The sequence below is a fragment of the Pteropus medius genome, unplaced genomic scaffold (assembly GCF_902729225.1).
Source record: "Pteropus medius unplaced genomic scaffold, Ma_sr-lr_union100, whole genome shotgun sequence".
Taxonomy (NCBI): Eukaryota; Metazoa; Chordata; class Mammalia; order Chiroptera; family Pteropodidae; genus Pteropus; species Pteropus medius.
This window is the reverse complement of record NW_024351073.1, coordinates 2,104,476-2,118,841: the sequence shown is the minus strand read 5'-3', so window position 1 is coordinate 2,118,841 and position 14,366 is coordinate 2,104,476. Positions and strand designations below refer to the sequence as shown.

General features: G+C 36.9%; 1 pseudogene; it reads left to right on the top strand.

The window, feature by feature from the left end:
• The first annotated feature begins 7,952 nt into the window (after positions 1–7,952).
• LOC120586100 (probable inactive 1-aminocyclopropane-1-carboxylate synthase-like protein 2) lies at positions 7,953–9,545 on the top strand (annotated as a pseudogene).
• Positions 9,546–14,366: the final 4,821 nt, after the last annotated feature.

Here is a 14,366-nt window from a genome sequence, read left to right as displayed (position 1 = left end):
AGAATATACTGTGTTTATATTTGGCAGAGCCCAGAGTCACTTTGCTACTCCAAATGCTAAAGTAAACATAGCATCTTAGATGAAAATCTCAGCTTCCTTCAACTGTTTTCATAAGAAATCTGCTTACTCCAATCCAAGCAAGCATCTTGTAAAGTGGGTTGTTTTTTCCTCCAGCTTCACCGAAGTATAACTGACAAATAAAATTGTATGTTATTTCAGGTTTACAACATGATGATCTGATATGTATATCTATTGTGAAAAAAATTCCCCTCATTGAGTCGATAAACACATCCATCACCTCACATAGCTACCTTTCTTTTGGGGGAGTGGGGGGGTGGGAGGGGGGGAGAACATTTAAGTGCTATTCTCTTAGCAAATTTCAATTATACAATAACAGCATCATCGACTATATTCACTATATTACATATCAGATCCTCAGACCTTATTCATCTTATAGGGGAAAGTTTGTACTCTTTTACTGGCCTCTTATTATTCTCCCCACCAACCTCTGGCAACTACTCTTCTACTCTCTATTTCTGTAAGTTCAACTTTTATTTTTTTTAGATTCCACATTTAAGTGATACCATGGGGGTATCTGTCTTTCTCTGTCCGGCTTATTTCATTTAACATATACCTCCCAGGATGTCACATTATCCACGTTGTCACAAATGACAGACTTTTTTTTTTTTTTTTTTAAAGCTGAATAATATTTCACTGTCAAGTTTTAAAAGATGTGCTTAGATGTGGTGTGCTAAGCACAGGCTTAGTGTGTTTTCTTGTTGGTGTCAAGGGTAACACTCCCCCATCCCACCCATCTTTTTCCTTTCAGAAGCAGCAAATACTTCCTTGTCACTGCCTGTACACTCCAATGTCCCTTACTATCTCCCTTTTCCTTCCACAGCCAAGATTGCCGATGCCTTTAAAAAAAATAAATGTGCATCCTTCCATAAAAATAATCCTTATAAGGGCTGCCAAGAGAATGGCATTTTATCTGTTTCGTTACACAAGTGACCAGCCATAGGTAATGTTTTCAAAGAGTAATTAATTTTTTTTCTCATAGGATTCTAGTTTCTAGAATATAGGTATATGTAGTCATCAACAGTCAAATTCATGTTTGTAGCTAGAAAAACATCAAAGCTAAAAAGTAAAATGGTTTCTCCTTCTTAGAAAGACTAATTGTAAACCTAATTCTGTAGCTTGTCTCAGGCGCTTAAAAACCATTGCACGTAAAACTTGATTAAGCCCCCATATTAACATTTCGGGAAAAGGAAAGGAAAGGGAGGAATTCTTTTAGATATTTTTTGCATATTTGTAAGCAATTATTAATAAGGGCTTGACTGTCCTTTTCTTTTAACCAGATTACATAAATCTCATGTCAATCTTTCCCTCTTAGTTACCATTTTCCAAAACTTTAATAATTCTTCTTGCTCTTTTTTTAACCTTTCTGCATTTAACATTATTTGTATTTATTTCATTAATTGTGATTAAGTAGTAAAAAGAAACACAAATATTTTGAATATTTTTACTGCTCATAATGTTTAATAAATATTTTTGATATTCTTCACATTAATTTAATGGATTCTAATTTGATATATGTACTTTATGTCTTCCATGCTGACATTTTTGGTTATTTCCTTTATACAACCCAATTCCTGCTTTTGCTAAAAGCAGATCAGGGTGTTTTCTATTTTTGTTTTTAATTTTACTGTTCCCCAAGGCTTTCTTAATCATGTTTTTCTTGGGTAAGCAATATTTTGCCTCTGAATATTTAAAACATGACTAATGTATACTCACATAGCACTTGACTTGTTAAATGAGGTTTTTTTAAAAAATAGAACATTTATGTAATAAGTAAAACAGACAATTTATAACATATCACTTCACAGCCTAGTATCTAAAATTTTCTTAGTGAAATATAATCCTAGAGATGATCTTTTACATTTGTTATTTCATTTCTGACATGTGAATTTCAGTGGTTGGTGGGAATAGCCAAAAAATGCAAGGCTCAAGGGAAAGTAAATAATGTTTATTGAATGCATTTGCTAGTTTTGTGCTTTACATAAAATGTTTTCTTCTATTCTCCCAACTGTCACAATATAATTAATTCCAATTTAGAGATGAGGAAGCTAGAGTTTATAGATGTTCAAAAGCTTGGCCAAGGTCATCTTACTAAGTGGTGGTGCTATTTTTACCTACTGCTCAAATTAATTTTTTCTGATTTTTGCAGAGCCCATGAATTCAGACACTGTAACTTGTTTTATTTTATTGGTATATGTAGGCCTATATTTTTTAGAAGAATAATGTGCCAAATATTGTTGTCAAAGGATTTTCATATGAAACCAGCTCTACAGAAAGTCTTTTTGTCCCTTTCCCTTGTTTACCTTTGTGATAGTGATGATTGCAACTATATGTTCAATGCCACATGTATGCTTGACAACTTTGACATTGTTCCTATCAAGGAAGGGACCTATGTTCTCTCCACTTGAATCTGCTTGTCAGTGACAGTGATACTCTGTTACTTCCAATGCTAAATCATAAAAAGTGATTTTTTTTTTTAATCTTGTTCTCGGGATTCTCATTCGATCCAATCACCATACTGTTAGGAAACCCAAGCAGCTTGCAGAGAGGTCCACACGGAAAGAATGAAAAGCTCCAGTCATCAGTCACGTAGGGCTGAACTCCCAGCCAATAGCCAGCACCAGCTACGTGACGAAATCATCTTAGAAGAGATTCTGTAGTCCCCAGTCAAGCTGATGCCATGTGGAGCAGAGGTGAGTCTGTCACACAGATCCCTGTGAAAATGGAAGCTACAAAAGCTAAATAAACTATTGCTGTTATCTGAAGACACTCAATTTTGTGGTGATTTGTTATTCAACCATGAATAACTAAAACAAATGTTAAATGCTCTTTTGAATTCATGTAAAACTTACTTTTAAAAATCATTTTCATTGCATTATATTTCTGAAAGTTTCCTATCCATTAGATGAACTCAGATCTAATCTGATAAAAATGATCTAAGCAAAGTCTCCCAACTCCAAGAAAGCTTGCAAAAATTTGAAATCATTTCTGTTTTGTAGTTTATATGTATCCTGCTCTATTATGTGTCTGTTTTAACCAAAATGATCTAGCATATTAATTTATTTGATCTAGACTTTCTGCAGTGGTATGAATAGGAGAAGTAACCTTTGTACTAGTTAATATTTTAAAAGGAATCTATCTATTTGATTCTCAGACAGTACTATCGTTACAAATTATCTATCTTCTATTAATTATATAATCGAATAAATGTTTTATTTAACTTATGAATTCTTTCTAGCAAACTTCTTTCTCTTAGATCACGTTTCCTTTCAATCCACTTTTTTGTGTCTTATTCACAAATGTCATAAAATTTAGTTTTTCTTAAAGATATAATTTTTTATTCTTTCCCTTTTTCTTAGTCTTACCATGATATTTGGTAATAAAAAATCAATGTTGTGGGTTCCAGTTATTCAGGCTTACACATCCACTTGACAAGCTCATAAGATTATCAGTTATCCATATGTGTATTTTATAATGGCATAGACCATGTTCTGTAATATCGTTGAATATATATAAATAAATATATGATTCATATTCACTATTTGAAAGGATAAGTGGACAGAAACTCAGGAAAGTCACACAGGTGACCTCTTTATTATCACTTACTGAGGGTCTGTATTCAAGGGATACTAAGCACTAGCATCTAGTGTCACAACTGCCTTAGCCTGGTGTCACTTTCTCTAGAAAACAAAGCTTGAAACAGGGGCTTGTATGTAGGTAATTTATTTAGGAAATGACCCTAGGTAACGGGAATGGGGACTGAGGGAGTGTAACCTGGAAGCAGGGAAAGGAATAATTGGTCATCACTTTAGCTACAGGAGCTCATTTCCTTTGAGATCTTCTGACGAACTGTTTAGAAGGTGAACGCTCCATTGTCCCATCAGACTTCACTTAAGAAGCATGGATTCAAAGAACAAATGATTAAATATTTCAAGACAGCTACAACAGGGCACTAAACTCAAGTCCTTCTGAGTGCAGAACCCTGTGTGACTTCACTGGTTGCACACCCATGAAGCTGGCCCCGTTTTGTTCTTTGAGATGTGGCACTAAAAGACTGGAGATGGTTGTTTTAAGGCAAATCAGAGACTGAAGTGTGAACGCAGGAGCTGGGAGGCCGAGAGGGTTCATGAGAACATGAGCTCATGAGCCATAGGAATATACAGAAAACATAGGGGAGCATTTAGACATAAGCCGCTTAGAAATCAGCAGGTCAATGTAAACTGCCTGAATGTAATGAAGGGAGGGGTCTCAGCCAACATTCGGGTTATACCTGTATTAGGACAGGTTTTGGACACATTATCTTTCATAATAGCTTTAAAACATTTGCAACTCATACAATTTTAGAAGAGAAACTCATGAGTCTTTGTCACACTTTGCTATGTATCTTATCTTTTCAACTGGTGTTAATACTGTCTTAGATTAGGCTGCCATAATAAAATGCTGTAGTCTAGGTGCTTAAAAACATAAATTTATTTCTCATAGTTCTGGAGGCCAAAACTTCCAAGATGAAGGTGCTAGCTAATTTGATTCCTGGTGAGAACTCTCTTGTTGTTTACAGATGGTCTCCTTCTTGCTGAGAGAGAGAAGAGACAGACAGACAGACAGACAGACAGACAGACAGAAAGGCAGAGAGAGAGAGCACTTTCTTTTTTAATTAGGTCACCAATCTTATCCTATTAGGATTCCATCATTATGACCTCATTTAACTTTCACTATCTCCTAAAAACAATCATACTGAGGAGCAGGGAGTAGGGCTTCAACATATAAATTTAGAGGTACATAACTCAGTCCAAAGTAAGCATATATATATTAAAATCTCAAGTGCTGGATCTCTTATTTATCTACAGTCAATTTGCTGCTATTTCATTTGGTCCATCTTTCTAATTTGCTACAATATTTTGGACTCTCATTCTGTGGAGTGGATACTTATAAATTTGCATTGTCATACCACAACTCTTACTTTTTGAGAACTCTCTATCTTCTTAAGAAAAAAAAAATTGATGGACTCCAAAATTTGCCCTGAGCCAAATCTATCAAGATGCTAATTAGAATAAAGGGTTCTTCCATTTGTCAAGGTTTGCCTCACTGAAAGGCATTTAGGCTATAATAGCAATATTTTTTTTTCTGTTTCAGAAGTATCGATGGCAGCAGAAAAGCTGGCTCGGCTTTCACCTAAGGAGTCGACTCTGGGAATTTGGCATTCAGTTCTGGATGCTACACTTAGAGGGAAACTGATTCACTGACATCTGCCCAATAGGGATGATAAATGGATTTAGAAGAATGATCTATGAGTAACAGTTGAAATTCTTAGAAGAAAAGAGGATGTGAGGTCATCTATCTAATTTGAAGTGTTTAAAAGGCTGCCAATATGAAAGAAGAGGTAGACTTATCCAGAGTGCCCTCAAAAAACAGAGCTGGTATTAATGGATGGTTGTGACAGGAAAGCGAATTGGTTTATGAGGAAGAACCTTTGAACAGCCAGAGTTGTGCAAAGGGAGGGGAGTTCTCTGAATCACAATGCAGGAAGCTTTCCCTCATTGACAGCATTTAAGTAGGAGAAGACTATTTTATACCATGGTCACTGTCCAAGATTGAATCTGTCCTAGTGCAATGGAAGTGAATTAAATAGCAGGGCATGTTTCTTCAATTGTGAAGCACCATTTGGTGCTCTAAGAAGACTGACTTCCTGTTATAAAGTGTTGTGTTAAGAAATGCTTAGTGTCTACACTAATTTCTTAGGTATGCCATAACAAAATACCACAAACAAGGTGGTATCAAACAGCAGAAATTTACTGTTCCACATTCCTAGAGTCTAAAAGTCCAAAACCAAGGTGTTGGCAGGGCTGTGCACAACTCCAATCTTTGCCTCTGCTGTCACATGGTGTTCCTCTTCTCATAATGACACCAGTCATATCTTATAAGGGCTCACTCTAATGATCTCAACTTAACTTGACTACATCTACAAAGACACTATTTCTAAATAAGGACTCATTCACAGGTGTCAGGGGTTAGGACTTCAACACATCTTTCTGGAGGACACAGTTCAACTCATAACAGTATCTCTAGGGGCTGACTGATTGCACTTTGTTCCTGGTTTTGTCCCTGTCATGCTCTGTTATCTAAGTAAGTCAATTTACCTCTTAGAACTTCAGTTTCTACTTCTATAAAATCAGAGCAATAACCTTCTCTCTCCACCTGACAAAGAATGATGTGACTATCTAAAAAGTTGATGCATGGACACGTGATCTCAAAACCCTCATATATGGACACCTTTATTATAATTTGGCAATATAGTGTATTTGTAAATGATACTTTTTTTTCCCTTTGAACATAATGAAAGCATGGAGTGCTTAACCTCTAGCGGGTAAGAAAAATCTCGTGAACACCAGTTACAAAAGGCCAAAAGGCAGAATCTGCAATAAGAACATGAGAAACAACTTAGCTTTATTTCATTTTGAAAGAGTCTGAGAAAATGAACTAACTTAGTCAACACAATCTACTCAGGCCACATGAGGAAAAGAAAAACACAAGGGAACTGTTTTAGGAATTTATTCTAAGATTTATGACCTAATTTTTCACTGTCACAGTCGCTTTGTTCCCATAACATCCTATTCAAAAACTTTCTGGCGACCTAAATCATTTTCTCTTATAGCTCCTGTTTTCCATCCTGTCTTTGATTTTCAGCTGCTCTTTGTGCTCACTGTCGATTACAGTCTGTGATAATTTTAGGAGGCATGTGACATATTTCCAAAGGGGATGAATGGTCTGGCATTAGAGAAAGGACTAATATTTTAGTCTGGAACCATGCTGAGAGGATGAGGATGTGTTCTCAATAGTTTAAACTAATAGATAAGGACTGAGAATGGCAAAAACAATTTTGAAAAAGAACAAAGTTGAATGACATATACTTCCTGGTTTTAAAACTTATTACAAAGCTACTATAATCGAGACAGTGTGGAATAAGGATAGACATACAGATCAATGGAATAGGATTGAGAGTCTAGATATAAACCTATGTTACTGGAAAATTTATCTCCAACAAAAATGTTAAGACAATTCAAACAGAGAAAGAATAGTCTTTTCAACAAATGATACTAGTACAATGAAATATCCACAGGCAAAAGAGTGAAATTAGACTTCTACCTCACACCATACACAAAATGAACTAAAAATAGAACACAGACCTAAATATGAGCTACATCTAAACCATTCTTTGAAGAAAACATAGGAGTAAACCTTAGTGACCTTGACTTAGGCAATGGTTTCTTTTTGATATCACACCAGAAATAAAAGGAAAAAAAAAATAGATAAATTGAACTTCATCAAAATCAATTTTTTTGTGCTGCAAATATCATCAAGAAAATGAAAGAAAAACTCACAAAATGAGAGTTATTTGCAAATCATATGTCTGACCAGAGACTTGTATCCAGACTATATAAAGAATACTGAAAACTCAATAATATAAAGACAAATAGCCCAACTGAAAAGCAGGCAAAGAACTTGAATATACATTTATCCTAAGAAGATATACGAATAGTCAAGGAGCACATAAACAGATGTTTGTACCATTAAGTAGAGAAAGGAGCAATCAACACCGCAATGAAATACCACTTCACACTTACTAGGATGGCTATAATCAAAAAATGAATAAGCAAGCTTAGTGCGAGGAAGAGAGGGTGGTGGAGAGAGCTGAGAGCCAAGGATGATTTCATTAGGCATTAGGATTTTAGATCAAAGAGAGACGAGCGGAAACAGAGAAAGAAGTTCCAGCCAGCTTCATGAGGCCAGTACAAATATCCAGAGTATGAGACACAGATCAGACATCTCACGTGACCTGTGGTCAGATGAGAAGCCAGGGCCTCAGCAGTCAGAGCATGCACACCCAGCTGGTGAAGATGAGGCTGCACTTGCAGCAGAACCCAGAGGAGCACATCATGCAGCTGCTGACCCGGCACCTACAGCAGGTGGTGCTGGAAGAGCAGAGGCACAGTTAGGACAGACTGAAGCCGGAAACTCTCCTAGGCTGCTTAATATGCCAGATGAACAACCTCCTACAGTTGGGGCCATAGGTGGCCTGGGGCTCTGATCACCTTTCCCTTCCCAGAACTCCAGGGATGATGTCAGAGGTGGGCAGTGGGCCCAGTCATCCAGGCAGCTTGACCAGCTAATTTACCAACTGAGTGATTTGGAAGCTTCGTTTGTCGGCCATGACATGCCCAACCATGGTACTGACATCTCTGCCTTATGCCATTCCAGCTTCTATCACTATGAGACCTACTAGGGAAAGAAATACCATGGGGTCAAGAACACAATGGGCTTCATTAACCTTGGTACCATTGAGAATAAGCTCTGCATTGATCTGATGACGGAAAGGTTGAGTGAGGGTGAATAAACTGCACTGAGGAGGTCCTGCTACAATATCCTAGTTAGAGAGGGCAGTAATTCCTGTGTGAAGAAGTGGTCTTAACCTACTACTGCAAGGCACCTGCCCACCTTTATCAGAAAACTTGGTTGTAAATATCTGCTGCTGTCTTATCTGTGCTGGCCATGGTTCTGTGTGATCCAGGTGAGGCCTTTCTGACCCCCACCCACTTCTACAGTGGCTACAGCTTTATCTCCCACCTGTACGTGAAATCGAGCTGATTTTCATTTATCTGGGCAGTGAGATCACTGATGTGAACAGTCATGTTTTCCAGCTCACTGTGGACAAATTGGAGCAAGCCCTGCTTGAGGCTAGGCTTCGAGGGGAAAAATCAGTGATCTCGCAATAATTAACCCTCAGAATCCTCTGGGTGACATCTATTCCTGAGACTCACTGGAGGAACACCTGGAGTCTGCCAAGAGGTACAACGTGCATGTGATTACAGATGAGATTTACATGCTGTATTTGATGAATGCATCACATTCCACAGTGTTCTGTTGCCTGATTTTAATAGGACCCATGTGATCCGGGACATCTGTCAGGATTTTAGCATCTCTGGCCTCAACTTTAGCACTCTGTATATCCACAATGAGGGGGAAGTCTCTGCCATGAGCTCCTTCAGCTACCTCCACAGCACCTCTGGCATTGCCCAGCATAAGCTGTGTTGGCTGCTCCAGGGCAGAGAATGAATTGATAGCGTATCTGCCCCCAATTGCTCCTAGCTGCACAGAGCTCACAGGTACATCATTAACAAGTTAAAGGCATTAAAGATCCCCTTTCTCAATTATGATTCTGGCCTCTGTGGGTCAACTAGAAGAAGTACCTGGACCCATGCACATCTGAGGAAAAGCCGCTTCTTCATAGCTGCTTCCTGGACAAAAAGATGATGCTGACCCATGGCAAAACCTCCAAGTGCAAGGAGCTTGGCTGGTTCCGCCTCATCTTTGTGGATAAGCTCCTCCAGCTAAAACTTACCATGCATCCGGTGTTAGTGAAGCAGAAGCAGGATGTGATAGTGAAGCAACTGGAGAGTGTACAGAGATGATAAGCTGTCTGTCTCCCAACCAGCGACTTCAGCCAGTCCTGTGCTCTGCTCCACAAGTCTGGGGTATTGAACTATTACTATGACTAAGCGAACAGTGGGCTCCCCTAAGAATGAGCTCATCTGACACAGTTATCAACTTCCTTAAGCTGAGCATCTGTCCCTTTGGGATGCTGCAGACTTCTTTTTAGTCTTTGCTAGCCATGTGTGTGTATGGGAAATGTTTTTAAAGGAAGTTAGGGTGGGAAAGCCTCCAGGAACAAAGGGAAGCCTCTGGGCCCTTATTAAGATGGGTTTATTTTTATATTTGATCTCTAATAAATTCCATATTCTTTAAAATTCCAGGTCTATTTTATTTCTTGTTCTCATTCTTCATAATAATCCTTGGGAGCTAGATGATATTTTGTCCTTGTGAAGAATATTATCTCGGGCAGGCCAGAAAGGAAGGAGAAAGGTGACCTCTAATTGTTGGATGCAGTGTCCTATAGGACCTGATAAGAGCACACCCATCTTACCCATGAGTGGCTGAGTGGCGGGGTGAGGGTATAATTCCAGATGTTCTTACTTGCAAATATGAGTTCTTTCCATTCTTGCCTTTTCAAAGAGCACTTAAAATTAATCTCTGGTGACACACATGAGGTCTTCTATTTTCATCTCTAGTGTTTTCAGCTGTTCAAATCACACCACATGTAAATTTCTCTGCAAAGCCCTGCACATCTGAGCTTTAGTCTGAGCACTGATGTTGTGAAGTGGGCAGAGTAGGGACTACTATCATTTTTTAGATGATGAAAGGATTTTGGTTAGTAAATTGGGTTTATGACCATCCTCTGTCTCTTGAGTCTAGGTTTGGTGGTTCTTGCTCTTAATGACAATTTTTCTCTAAAAAAATCAAGAAAAAGCAGCATACCAACAAATTCTAATTCTTCAAGATTTTTTTTTTTTACACAAGACAAAGTTCTTTAGAAATTGACTAGAGTTAATAGAAGCAGAAGGGGAATTCATTGAAGAATGAGAGAGCTCATGGGACCAGAGATGCTCTTGGGATCTCTGTAATGGGACCAAATAACAGTCTCATTAGGGTACTATACCCGGGAGGGAAGGAATGGGCCATTTCTGTCTTCTGTTCCACTCAATATCAAATGGTAGAGTAGGGAAAATGAGCATTTTCTTATCTAAAAGCATAAAATCTCCCTCCATTTGTTTAGGTCTTTAATTTCTCTCAGCAATGTTTTTAAAGTTTTGAGTGTAAAGGTCTTACACATATTTTGTTAAATTTATCACTATATTTTCTTTTCATGTTATTTCACATATATTATTCATTTTCTAATTGTTCATTGCTAGTATATTGAAACAATTGATCTTTGTATATTGTAACTTGAATCTATCAAGAATATTGAAGGCCCTGAGATTTTATCCTACTTGCAAACTAACAGGTTTCATGGGTGCTGGCAGAAGGCATGAGAATCCTGGGTCAGAGACGAAGCATGGATTTATTACTCACAGCAATAGCAGTAATTAGATTATGACCATTACTTCAGTTCCCGAAGCCTTGATTCCTATAGGGCAAAGTGAACAGGAACAGGTCATGCCTATACGTGCAGTGGGGTGTGCTGCAGAAGAGGAAACCCAAACTTAAGGAACCTGGAACCTGATTCTTTTGCAATGAACAGTAAGCCTGCCCGAACTTTGGCCCTGAGGGAGGCACTATTTTTATTATATTGAGTAGTAAACAAACCTACTCTTTGCTCTGGTGAAAAACATTATCGCTATCATCTGAGGCTGTTTGCCACACACACACACACACACATTTCACACACACACACACACACCCCCTTGAAAAGATAGCCTAGAACAAAGATGGTCAGTGCCCCTGCCTGCAAGACAGGCAGAAATGTGAGAGACTTAGGAAGGACCATTTCCTGACAGTATTTTGTGACCTTGCCAAATTTACTTATTAGACCTAGTATTTTAGGAGAACATTCTTTGAATTTTCAGCGTATACAACTACATTACCTGTGAATAAAGATGATTTTCTTTCTTTCTTTTCAATATTCAAGTCTCTCATTTCTTTTTCTTTTCTCATGGCACTGCCTAGAACCTCCAGCACAATGTTGAATAAAAGTGATGAGGGAGGACGTTCTGGCCCTGTTCTCAGTCTTAGTAGGATCGAGTTCAGTCTCTCGCTCTTAAGTGTAATATTATCATAAGTATTTTTCATGCTGTCCTTTCTCAACTAAAAGAGTTTCTTTCTCTTCCTAGCTGGCTGAGAGTTTTACTATAACATGGGGTTCAATTTTGTCACATGTTTTTATCTGCACCTCTAGAATTAATATAATTTTTCTATTTTAATTATTAATGTGGTATAAATTACATTGGTTTTCATAAAAACGTTAAATCAACTATATTCCTGCAATAAACCCCATTTAATCATAATGCATCATTTTTACATAAGTTTGATTTGACATTTTATTAAGAATTTTGCATCTATTTTTATGAAGAATATCGTTCTATAATTTTCCTCTTTTTTTTTTTTTGTAATGTATTGTTGGTTTTGGTATCAAGGTAATACTGGTCTTATAAATGGTTTGAGAAATACTCCTTCCTTAATTTTCTGAAAGTTTGTGTCAAATTTATTTTTTCTTAAATTTTTACATGTTTGGTAAAATTCACCTATAAAGCCAAAACAACAACAAAAAGAGACAGTAAAAAGTTGACATGAATGTGAAGAAACTGAAACTCTCATACATGGCTGGAGGTAGTGTGAAATGGTTCAGCCACTTTTGAAAATGGCTTGGCAGTTTCTCGAAACGTTAAACATAGAATTACCATATGACTCAGTAATTCCAAGTCTAGGGATATATCCCAAATAACTGAAAACATGTCAACACAAAAACTTGTGCATGAATGTTCACAACAGCATTATTCATAATAACCTCAAACTGGAAACAACCCATAAGTCTACAACTGATGAATGAATAAACAAAATGTGGTAGATTTATACAACTGAATGTTTGGCAATAAATAGGAATTAAGTACTGATATATGCTACAACATAGATGAACCTTGAAAACATCCTAAGTAAAAGGAGACAGTCGAAAAGACCACATTTGTATGATTCCACTTGTATAAAGTGTCCAGAATAGGCAGATGTATAGAGACAGAAAGTAAATTAGTGTTTGACTAGGGCTGGTCGGGGGAGAGGGATGGGTAATAACTGCTAATGGGTACGAGATTTCATTTTGGGCTGATGAAAATGTTTTAAAATTAGATTATGGTAATGGTTGCACAATTCTGTGAATATACCAAAATCCATGTAATTGTATACCCTAAACAGGTGAATTGTATCATATGTAAATTGTATCTCAATAATGCTGTCAAAATATGCTATGAGATAAAATAACAGCACATACTTTTATAGTCAGGAAAGGAGAATGTGAAGAAGGAAAATCTAATCTGAGTTCTGAAAGACATTTAGAGATTAGACAGGCAAAGAGTGAAGGGAAGAGTCTCACAGACTGAGGCAACAGTGTAGACAAAGCCTGACATAGAAAAGATAATTTGTATTAAAGGCTGTGTTAGGCAGGATGCTAGTATGTCCCCCATAATCCCTACCCTGATGTTTATGCTTTGTATAATCTCCTCCCAATCATGAAATAGCCAGGCTCTCCACTGGCTATTTTCTTTGACGTTTTCCAACTTTATTTTTCACAGTCCTCTTACATGAATTTTTCACATCAGCCCAAGCAGTCTATTCATCAGACCCCAAGTTACATTTTATGGCTCTGCTACTAGAAAGTTCTCCCCTATACAATCTCTGCTTATTGAAATTGGCAGGATCTTAAAGGTCTAGTTCAGATCTCTTCCAAAAATCCTGATCACCTGAGACAGAAAGTCCTGCTTGTCAGTGTCATATATAAAGTTGTATCTTCTTCATATTAGATTTTGTGTGTGGATGTGTGTGTTGACTTTTCTGCAGTGCATTCCAAACTCCTGAATACTTGCTCATTATACCTTTGTATCCCTGTTGTATGTGGCACAGAGCCTTACAGAAGTTAAAATATAATTTAAAGGTGATTGATTAAAGAATCACATGTTTAACTTTGAAAAAAATTATTGAAAAGCTGCATCTTTCATTTCTGCAGAATAAAATGGGGGATGATATAAACATACATTATAATTTACTTCTAGATGGTTAGTTAGCTGATACTCAGGAAGTACTTATTATATGAATGAAAGACTGTCATAGAAATTTTAGGAAGAATGGTCTAGTTTTTTTCCCAAGTTGGTAAATTCTAATATCTTTAAACAAGAAACATTTTTGTATCATTTATAATTTGGAAGACTAAACTTGATAAACTAATTCATCACTTATGAAACTCCTATTGTAAATAATGAAACTATAAAACTGCAGATGTCTTAAAATAACATGTTTTTCTTTAAAAAGTTCTAATACTCTTAAAAAGCTTTATCAGTATTATTGTTGACAAAGAAATGTATAGCTTGTTATAAAAACACTTAGGAAATTGAAATTGATTTTACCTCAAGGCTTTTACAAACTCATCATTTTAGACCAGCGATAATATTGATGTTTCAAAGTAATGCAAACAACCTTTTGCCCACTTCATCTCTTTTTTCTGTTTTTCTTGTTCTTATTCCTTTATATGTTCTTCCAAATTGTAAGGTTCTTGTTTTGTTAAAAGTACGTATACAAATTTTACAGACCAAAGACTATGGAATATAGATAATGGAAAATATTCATATAAAAACATTGTTAGCATTTCAGTGTAATGTTCTTTAATTCGTGCCTCTGTATTTTAGTTAATA